The 11513-nt window shown below is 38.9% G+C and overlaps 1 long non-coding RNA gene across 1 annotated transcript; it reads left to right on the top strand.

Annotated features, from left to right (window-relative positions):
- The first annotated feature begins 7316 nt into the window (after positions 1-7316).
- On the top strand, positions 7317-11281 carry LOC138856165 (uncharacterized). Its single transcript, XR_011395221.1, has 2 exons — positions 7317-9605; positions 9664-11281. It is a non-coding gene; the product is annotated as an uncharacterized lncRNA (long non-coding RNA).
- Positions 11282-11513: the final 232 nt, after the last annotated feature.

The raw sequence follows: 11513 nt of genomic DNA, 5'->3' as shown, positions 1-11513 counted from the left end.
CACTTTCGGTCGTGTTCCGGCCTGCTCCCCACACTTGAGTGGAGCGCGTCATATGTGCGGCAACCGCCCATGCGGATATTACAGCTGCAACAACCACCACCTACACGTACCTCCCTCACCCTCAGGATCACAACTGGTCACCCGCGACAAATGCGAATTCTACAATTCAACTGCAACGGACTCCAGAGTAAGATCGAGGAGATAGTTGCATACATGAACCGGGAAAGCGTATCGATAGCTGCGGTCCAAGGAACCAAGTTAAACAGCCGCTCAAATCTTCTGAGTTATGCAGGTTTCAACGTTTTGCGTAAGGATGGCGAGCGAGATAATGGGGGAGGCCTAGCCTTAATACTGCACAACACCATAAAATATCGTTTAATCGATGGTGACATCGACCGCAGGGACACTACCCTTGAATGTCAGGGTATAGCTGTCCGGTCAGGCGATGTCGAGCTCGAGATATTTAATATATACATCCTCCCAGTTACTTTATTTCTGTGGACAACCGCACCTTCATTAACTTTAAAAAAGCTTACTGGGTCGGCTTCATAGAATTTACTGAGAGCACCTTTAACGCGTCAATTCCGAAAGGTGATCGCTGCTGCTACTGCTCGCTTCATATCGGCTAGAAGGATCGCTGAGCTCTGCCCTAATTTCCCAGCCGAAGCAGCTGTATTAGCAAACGAGCGCGACACCTTACGCCATGCCGATCCCTGTGATCCCCGAACATGGGATCTCAATTAGGAGATTCGGCAAATGGTAAATCAACATAAGCGGACGAAATGGATAGAGCACCTGAAGTCCTGCCATCTCTCCACCGGTGTGAGTAAGCTTTGGAATACTGTCAAGGCCTTGTCTAATCCGAGGAGACAAGACAACCGTGTTGAAATTCAATTCGATGGCCATGCCTCCTCGGACCCGCAGAAGTGCGCGGGCTATTTTAGCCGGCAGTTTACACTGCACCCTTCGACCGACACGGCCAAACGATGTGTTACCCGACGGCTGCACAAAATGCCAACAGACTGCGCACCACTTACTTTCACCGGTGGGGAGGTTCAGAGTGTCATCAAAAAGGCCAAATCGTCCGAATCTATTAGCCCTGACGGAATAAGCATGCTGATGCTAAAACATCTAGGCTCGACGGGAGTAAGCTACCTCACCAAGGTGCTCAACTTGTCGATGTCTACTCTTCAAATACCCGATGTGTGGAAAGTCGGAAGAGTGATCCCACTACTGAAACCTGGGAGACCCGCCAACAAAGGGGAGGTTTATCGCCCGTAGTGAAGACACTTAAGGCCTTGCTACGCCCGACGTTCACTCACCACCTGAGTCTAGCAGACCATCAGCATGACTTCCGAAAAGTGCACAGCACCACCACAGCACTTAGCGTCATAAACGCCTAGATAATTTTAGAAGCCACCCTGCGAGAGGACGATCCTCGTAGCGTTGAACAACGCTGGAGACCTAGAACAATCAACGTTCCCTCCAGGGCTGAAGCGGTGGACCATGAACTACCTAAGCGGTCGGCATTCATCCGTACTTTTTCGAGACCAAAACTCTAAACTTAGAAGAATTAAACAGGGGGTTCAACAGAGCGGTGTCCTTTCCCCACTTCTGTTTAATTTCTACATTTCAAAATTCCCCCATCCACCAGAGGGAATTTCCATAATCTCGTACGCTGATGACTGCACGATATTGACGTCGAGCAATAGAATCGATGGCATGTGCTCAAAAGTAAACAGCTACCTTTCCGACCTTTCTCGCTTCTTCTCTACAAGGAGTCTGACACTCTCCCCCACTAAATCCACAGCGACCATCTTCACAAGTTGGACGAAGGAATACAGACTGGACCTGAACATTTCAGTCGATGGCACAAAAATTCCGACAGTTAATAACCCTAAAATTTTAGGCGTAACATTGGACAGTCTGTGCTCCTTCACTCCTCACACGACCCCGATAACTGTCAAAGTAGAGAGCTGAAACAAAATCCTCAAATCACTTGCTTGCAGCTCTTAGGGTAAAGACAAAGAAACGTTGTTGGCAACATACAAGGCAATCGGGCAGCCGGTCTTAAACTATGCATCACCAATATGGTCGCCTGGATGTAGTGCAACGCAGACGAAGAAGCTTCAGACTTCACTACACTCCGGACTATCACGGGATGCCTCTTGATGTCCTCAATAGACCGTGCAGGTGAGGCCCTTATGCTTCCGGTTAAGGAACATAACGAGCTCCTCTCCAAGCAGTTGCTGCTGGGGTGTTTTCGTAGAAATCACCCCTGCAGTCGCCTGCTTGAAGCAGAACCGCCTCCTAGGAACATCAAGAAGTCATTCCTTGATTACGTCACTACTACAGACAAGTCATGATCGCCATTCACAGTGGAGCCATTAACATTTATCGACTCCCTCTCAGTGAATGGCGTACTAGGAGTCAAACCACCACCCACAGCAGACGTAGATCTCGAATTGCCTCGCGAAACCAGACCCTCGCGCAACTTCGTTCTGAATATTGTAGCAGGTTTAACTCCTAATTATCCAGAATAGACCCCGACATTCCAAACATATGTCCTGCGTGCAATGAGGCCCCGCATGATAGTAACCACCTCTTTGCATGCCAAACTCAACTCATCTAACACCCTTTTCCCTATGGTCCGACGCCGTCGTAACAGCCTGTTTCTTGGGCCTCCCGTTAGATGACCTCGACGACAACCAAACTATCACCTATCATCCAAACGGGGACTAGATAACCGTTACAACAACAACTACATGGTTTGTAAGGTCTTAGGTCTAAGATCTTAAGGTTTAAGGTCTTTGTCAGGTCCGATATAGCATCATCAATACGTTGCAGTTCTTTACAAGCGATGGCAGTGATATGGCCCAACAATAAGACAATTCCTCATTTGTGTCACGCTCGGCTTTCATTTTGACTGAATTACACGTCTTATCATCGTTGCAGGTCAAGAAATGATGCCAAACTTCGCATTGTGACAGTACCGGATGACTACAAACCCAATCTAAAAATCCTTGCAATTGAACCCAAGGATGCTCCACAAATTTTTCGTCGTAACGTTAAGAAATTTGCTTATCTGGCATCGGTGGTATGGGAATGAAGCAAAATTTCTCCACCAACGTGTAACCATTCAAAATGCTTGCATCGTCCTAGAATATCCAGCAGAATTATAATATGTGGAAATTGCATTTGACGCATAATAAAATATATACGAATCCGAACTTTTACCGAACATACTAGACTTTTTTAAAATTGCTGTATAATTGCAAGCGGAATGTGTGAGTGCGTTGGCGTGTCCAGCGCGATTACTAGTTTTTGCCCCACCCTATTTCCGAATAAGCTGTTATGATCCCAATCATTTTCCCAGTCATCATATCCATGACCATTGAGCATTTGTTGATTTGTTTGAGTTTGACTTCGCCTTCGTGTTTTGTCTGTACAGCTATTTAAATTATTTTTCATATAAATAATTATCAAAAAAAGAACTTCCCTGTTGAAATCCCCTTATTGCATGGAAATGATTAACATGGGTTACCTATGTTAAGGTAACCAAACAAAATCTTAAATTTTCAGCTGAGGTCTCTTTCTAACCAAACAAATGATTTTAAGTATGTATGAAGAAGTCTTCCACTATTAATTTTGTGCTAAAATGAACCTGAAGAAACAACATTTAATAAAGAATGCCAATAAATAAGGCATTTATATATGTTTATACAACATAGGCATATCAATATAAGCCCGTTATATATTATTAGAGGACCTTGTCCACGCGTTGCTGTATTTATGATATACATTAATTATCCAGTATTCATTACGGCAAAATTGTATTTTTGAATAAAAACGAAAACATTATTTCCGGTGTAAGAATAACAGCGCGGATGACTTCCAAATTTGAAAATGAATGATACAAAATTACTTCGCTTTGTTATTAAGCACAAATAAACATTATAATATTATAAAATTATAAATATTATATGTTGGTTTTTTTATTTTATTAATTTTATGTTCAAGTTTAAAACAGATGAGTATTTTTCAAAGTTGTGAGTTGATAACATTTGAGATAATGAAATAGGCTTTATCATTCTTAGGTTTTAACAACAATATATATAGTTTTTATTTATAAACATTTTCAAATTTAATTTACAATAATTCAGCTCTATTTGTATCGTACATTATGACTGTGGAAAACGTGGCAAGCAGACCATTTCTCCATTACATTTTCCAGTCAAAATGGTTGCTACAATAATATTTTCTAGATTTTTTTTATTACACCAGTAGCGAATGATTTAAGTAGACGATTCTAAGCTATGTCCCCACTAATTTTCAATCGGTTAAACCGTTCTTGAGTTATCAATATTGTAACGGTTTTCTCGATAAATCGTCTACCTGTAACTCACTCTTGAGTTCGATCACTGGATTGTTAAATTAAAGTCCCAATTTAATGGCTATACACCTATCTTTATTCCAACAACTTAACAATTATTCCTCGATTTTCGAGTTTACAACTTATGGCTTATAACTTAATTGCTTTTTACACGGCACCACTCTAATTAGAACAGTCTCTGCTGCACAATCCGGCAGCCCTTATATAGTAAATTCTTAACAAAAGTTCGCTACTAGAACCTTCTGGCAACTACGAATTCGCTGTTTAGTTGCTTCTGGCAGATTATCGTCATACTGATTTGTTCTGATATTCGTGTTCACCACACTGCCCTCTACCTAAGTCTGATCGTCCCGATTAGACATATTTGCGCTACCAAACGCTGCAAGCTGTTCCAGATGAACCACCTTCATTTTATTCCTTGGTCTTCCAATGGTCTGTATGCGATACACTACATCATTGAGTCGTTTAATAACGTGGTATGGTCCTTCCCAATTACACTGTAATTTAGAAGATAACCCTTTCTTTCGTTATGGGTTATATGACAATACCCAATCGCCTTCAATAAAACCCTCAGAGTTTATTGCCTTGTCGTATTTTGCTTTCATCATATCGCTCATAATATTGGTGCGCTGTCTCACCTTAGCATGTATATCCCTCATCTCGTCTTCTAGGATGCTATTGAATTCCTTAGTATTCCTTCCTCCGTTGGCGTTAATTCCAAATTTTAAATCAATCGGTAGTCGAAGATCATTACCAAAAATTACCCTCGCTGGAGTCTGCCCCGTTGTTTCATGTACAGCAGACCGATAAGCCATCAGGAACAAGGATATAAGGGTATCCCAATCTTTTTGATACTTGTCCATAACTTTCATCAAATGTTCTTCCAAAGTTCGATTGAATCGTTCTACCATGCCATTGGACTGCGGATGTAGTGCAGTTTTACGGGTTTTCCGGATACCCAGCTTCTGGCATATCTCCTGTATTAGAGCTGATTCTAAATTTCTCCCTTGGTCAGAATGTAATTCTATTGGAACACCATATCTCGATACCCAATTGTTGATGAATACATCCGCTACTGTTCCTGCCTCTTGGTTAGGAATTGCGTATACCTCTGGCCATTTGCTGAAATGTCCATGACTACCAAAACATATCTGTTTCCTAATTTACTGATAGGAAATGGACCAGCTACATCCATGGCTACACGCTCAAACAGCGCACCTGAATTGTACTGCTTCATCTGACCATGACTCCTGGACCGCGGCCCTTTAGCAGCAATGCACTCGACACAATTGGCGATCCACTCCGTAACTGATTGAAGACAACTAACCCAATAAAATCTTTGTTTTAATTTCTCCAAGGTTTTAGTGATACTCATGTGTCCTCCACTTGGACCGTTCTGCAGCTCGTTGAGAACTTCAGGAATTCTTACTTTTGGAACAATCATCAGAGCTCGTGAACTTTGCCCATTTTCGCTTTCCCATACGCGATGCAAGCAGCCAGACACTAACTTCAAACTATTCCATTGTGCCCAATAAGCCTTTGCGACTGGGCTTTCTGCAGCTATTTCTTCTCTCGTTGGACGTTTATTCATCTCCAATCCGTGTATTACACTTTTCAAATCTGGATCCTCTTGCTGACATTTTTGTAGCTTCTCCGGATCCCAGTCTGATGTTAATGGAATCTGCTGGCTCTCTGTTGTTATCACTCGTCTAATGTTGTAATTATTATCGTAACCGAACATAAGTGGTACTTCCATATTACTATAGGACATAATATTGTTTTTCATGTCAATTTTGATTCCTTGATTCGCTAGAAAGTCTACTCCAAATATGACTTCGTCAGCGAGATCTGCCACTATAAAATTGTGTAACACGGCTGCCTTTCCAATTACGATCTCGCACGTTACCATTCCGAGAACTAGGGTATCTTCTCCAGTTGCCGTACGCAACTTTGCCCCAGCTAACGGTCTCACTTCTTTCTCAACCAGATCAGATCGAATTATTGAATGTGATGCGCCCGTATCCACAGTCAGTATGCACTTTTTACCGTCTACGCATCCACTAACGGTAACGTTACACGTATTCCTGCTTATTTGTGAAATGGAGATTACAGGGCATTTGCTTGCGAGAGCCAGCCCGTGCCCTTTTCGGCTGGATCGCTTTAGTTTTAACGGTTGGTTGGATTTGACATTTGCTTGAACTGCCTCAGCTTTGCGTTTACGTCCAACTGGATTATTGGGCTGGTTACAGTTGCGTGCAATGTGGCCACTTTCTCCGCAGTTGAAGCATTTAAGCACACCATCGTTTTTCTTATGCGCTTCCGTAGATTTTTCCAGTGCTTTCTGCATGTTGTCCATTTTTCTAGTAATTGGTTCACCCAAGTGTGTTCCTCGATTTCTACTTTGTGAGCTTTAAATGTTTGATTGCAAAGCAGAGATGTAGTTTCCTGTGTCAGAGCATACGAAACTGTTTCTGCAAACGTCCATTTTGGACATGCTAATGCAGAGAATCGTGTAGTGTTATCTCGTATTCCATTGACGAAAGTCTGTATTTTCGTGTCCTCGATGTATTCCATGGATTTATGTGCATAAGCTAAATGAGCTAACCTCTCAATCTCTGTAGAAAACTCCTGCAGAAACTCATTGGTTTTCTGGCTGCTTCCTGTGCTCACTACCATACCGTCTTTCTAATGCACCCATCAACGTTTCATAACTACTCGCCTCCCAGTTTGGAAGGGTCTGTAATATCTCCTCTGCAGATCCTTTTAATGCAACGAACAATGCAGCTACTTTATCTTCAGCGTTCCAATTATTTGAAGATGCCGTCTTTTCGAATTGAAGCTTAAAAACGTGGAACAGAACAGTGCCATCAAAGGATGGAGGTTTTACCTTGGCAGAAGCTGACGACAAAATTGGTCGATTTAATTGTAGCTCACGGAGGCGATCTCTCAATTCATCCCCTTCAGTTTTAATTCTATCCCGATCTTCAGAAACTTGTGAGGACACTTCTGCTATTTGGGAGGTCACCTGCGATGATATACGTGCATCTTGTGCTGCGAACTGCTCTTCCAACTGTGAGGACACCTGTGCTGATTTACGTGCATCTTGCGCTGCGAACTGCTCTTCCAACCGCGTTTCTAACGAGGGCAATTGGGATTGTTGTGTCAAAATTTGGGATGACACCTCTGCTATTTGTTGGGTTATATGTGCATCCTGCTCTTTAAATTGTGTCGATATTTGTGTATCTTGCTCTTTAATTTGTGTCGATACTTGCGTTAACATTTGCGATGTTGCGGCAAAAACCATGTTTATGTCCACAATCTTTGACGAGCATTGAGCCTCTTCCTTTTCTTCTATCTTCGTTGTCTCTTCTTCTAATTCCATGTGAAAGACATATGCCTCAACATTAATGTTTTCCGCCTCAATCGCCTCTCTCAACCGTTATTGTAATTCAGTTTTTAATCCATTTGCTCCTTTTTCAGTTGTGGAATCTTCAGATCGTTAAACTTGGCCATTTTCAAATAATTATCTCCTTGGGAATTTATTTGACAATCCCACTTCTGACACCAATTGTAACGGATTTCTCGATAATTCGTCTAACTATAACTCACTCTTGAGTTCGATTACTGGATTGTTAAATAAAAGTCCCAATTTAATGGCTACACATATATCTTTATTTCCAATTCCAGCAACTTAACACTTATTGCTCGCTATTCGAACTTACAACTTATTGCTTATAGCTTAATTGCTCTTTACACGGGAACACTCTAATTAGAACTGTGTCTGCTGCACAATCCGGCAGCCCTTGTATAGTAAATTTTTAACAAAAGTTCGCTACTAGAACATTCTGTCAAATACGAATTCGATGTTTAGTTTTAGTTTTATTGTATAAGCCTAGCTTTATACAATGGTTTATCGTCAATTCTGATTGGTTCTGGTACTCGTGTTCGCCACAATAGTTAAAATATTTATTTATGAAATCGCAATGCCAGGAATGGGTAATTTAAATATATTAATAAAAGCAACACTCTTTCTCGCGTGCGATTATAATTAGCAACAGTTAAATCAATTTTGTTTGTTATATTCAGATGTTTAATCAGTCTTATCGTACTGTTGTTATATTTCAGTTGCTTCGCACATTTATCACACTGGACATTAGTTCCAGTATTTACTTATTTGAAATAAATCCACACGGCGCTATGCGCCATTTTGATAAATATATTAAGAAGAAAAAAATGTTATTTAGTAGTAAATATGTAAATATTAAGTACCGGAAATAAATAAATATATGTTTGTATGACTCTATCATACGGTTGTTATGATATTTTAATGGTATGTACATTTGGAAACGGTTGCCGTTTGACGTTTTTTTGACCAAAAAGTAATATTTGAAGGGGTGGGGGAAGTTGTTTGGTGTGTAGTGTGAGAAAAAAAAGCACTGATAGAACTAAAAACACGTGATAGAACTAAATACTACTTTACCGATTCATATAGAGTGAGATAAATAAAAAAAGAATTATATTGTAACGGATTTCTTGATGAATCGTCTAACTATAACTCATTCTTGAGCTCGATCACTGGATTGTTAAATTAAAGTCCAAATTTATTGCATACACTTATCTTTATTTCTAATTCCAACAACTTAACATTTATTGCTCGTTATTGGAGTTTAAAACTGACTGATCGAACTCAAGAGTGAGTTATAGTTAGACGATTTATCGAGAAATCCGTTACAATATTGTACGTATTACAGGGATAATCGAAATAGTAAGAAGTGGTATACAAATTTAATATTTAATTTATTGCTTCAATTCGTACATTGTCTTCTGTCGGAGCAGGTATAGATAAAGCGGATATTATGGCTTTATTATATGTTTGTGCTTCTAAATAATGTAGATTTTTGGCGAATAGAGTATCAATCGTTTTTCTTCATTTAGTCGTGGCAATTTTCGGATATTTTACATTTACTCAAGCTGATATCAGTAGTCAAACTCATTGTATGTCCGGTGGAATTTATTGTACTCATATGAATATGTAGAGTGTCAATGCTTAGTGTATCACATTCTTTATAATAGATCGCAACACTTCCTGCTCGAATGTTCGGTAGTTTATATTTGACAACACAAGTGGAGTTTGATATGCGAATGTTCTCATAATTGACTAACCAAGTTGCTGTGAGATCCTGAGAACGGGCTCGAAGCCTTGGCGTGAAAGGTTTATATTAATAATTTTTTCCTTTGGCGAACAAAAATAATCATTTGTTTATCAACAGTTTTCAAACATTTCAAAGAAAGTCTTCGGAATTCATCTTGTACAATATATAAGTCAATGGTGTTGCAGCTCACTTAAATCGTAATTTGTTTTAGTCTTTCATAATGTTATGTTGTCAATTATTAAAAATATTTATTTAAAAATTACCAAACTATTTTCCTGCAACATTATTATATTCAATTCACTAAAACTTTTTAATTAAAAACTAAGAAATTAATTTATTTCACATATTTACAAAAATGTTTACAATTTACATGCTGTTATATGCTCCTTCTTCTTATCTCAAAAGAATTACGTAACAAAATGGCGATTGGCGTAATATTGTATTCTATCATTCTTGGTTCTGCACGGCACGTTGTGTTGTCGTACGTAAGCTGTTGTTGTAATCTTCTGTACTCTAATGCTTCAGTTAGTGACCAACGCAAACTGGCATCAGCTGATACGACCTATCTTATGAGTGCGCCGTAAATGAACACTCACTTCGCCTTTGCCGTCCGTAATGTGGGATATTTACGAAAATTAGTTTTTTTCCGTAGAAATGAGTCAGCTGATCGTTCTCTTACAACGCAGGGTAGCCAGTCCAGATATTTTGTGGTAATTAAAAAAAAACTTGAATATATATTTGAAATATTCTTAAATCAACTCAACATCAGAGCCGCATATAGTGATTTATAAATAGCTAGACTAGTTTTAATAGTTGGCTTTTAGCTTTGATCTTTTACATTAGAAAAAACAGTAACTGAAAATTTAGATATGTGCAAATACATCAATAAAACTTAAAAACAAAAGAGAAAAACTAATTTCTACGTTGTCACTACGGGTATAAATCTTGATAAATTTCGTTTGATACGGACGGTAAGTACGGAAGGCAAATGTCATCTTGAAGCCAGCTTCTTGAAGTTTTCGCAAACGTCAGCGACATATCAAACAGCTGATGTAAACAAGTTCGTTGTTGCCGTAATAAAACCTTTCACTTCGTTGCAATTTAAATATTTTGTTCTAAGTGTAATTTTTCGTGCCAAATAGAAGTAAATATATCGATATAACAAATATATAAATTATCAGTTGTTATTAAAAATGATATATCAGAGCTATTTTATTCTTCTATTAGTAAGGTAACGTTAAAGCTCTGAATAATTTTACATTTCACATATTTGTTCCAACTCTACAGCTGCCCATTGTCTTCAGCAAAATTAGAAATTGTGTTAATTTGGCGACAGCAACAACTGCAAGCCAGATGCGATGAAAATAACTGTGCTGTTTTGTCTAAATAACTGTGCTGTTTTGTCTAAATAACTGTGCCCATAAGAACGTGTGCATGTTAGTATTTTACAGATGCTACCTGTAGCATTTCGTCTTCAATGAGTTCAGCTTTTTAAATGTATGTATGTCCAATGTACAGCTAGAAGCCGGCGGAATCAATCGACTAACCATACGTATTAAAATATATGTATGTATGTCGGATAGTGAGCGCAGAACAACAACAAATGCATTGCTAAAATATGCTTATGGTTACACACACACACTGTCGCTGCTCACAGCAAAACAAAACTTGAAAAATTCGTATTCACTTCAATAAAAAATAACAAAATGAATATACGTTCACGTTATTAATTCAATTCAAATTTTTCATTTTCCAGGTACACGAGTATAGGTTTATGTTACACTTATTACATTTAGTATCACCTTATACACATATAGATATAACAAACAAAAAAATTTGATATTTTTCAGTCTTTTGTGCTTAAATATATTATCACTTAACATATTAAAAGTATAATATAGTACGAATATAATGTAAATATGCATACAAAAATAAAAATGGAACAAGTATGTTAAATGAAGATATTT

Source organism: Bactrocera oleae, chromosome 3 (assembly GCF_042242935.1).
Source record: "Bactrocera oleae isolate idBacOlea1 chromosome 3, idBacOlea1, whole genome shotgun sequence".
In the NCBI taxonomy this organism is placed as follows: domain Eukaryota; kingdom Metazoa; phylum Arthropoda; class Insecta; order Diptera; family Tephritidae; genus Bactrocera; species Bactrocera oleae.
This window is presented reverse-complemented; position numbering and strand designations above follow the sequence as displayed.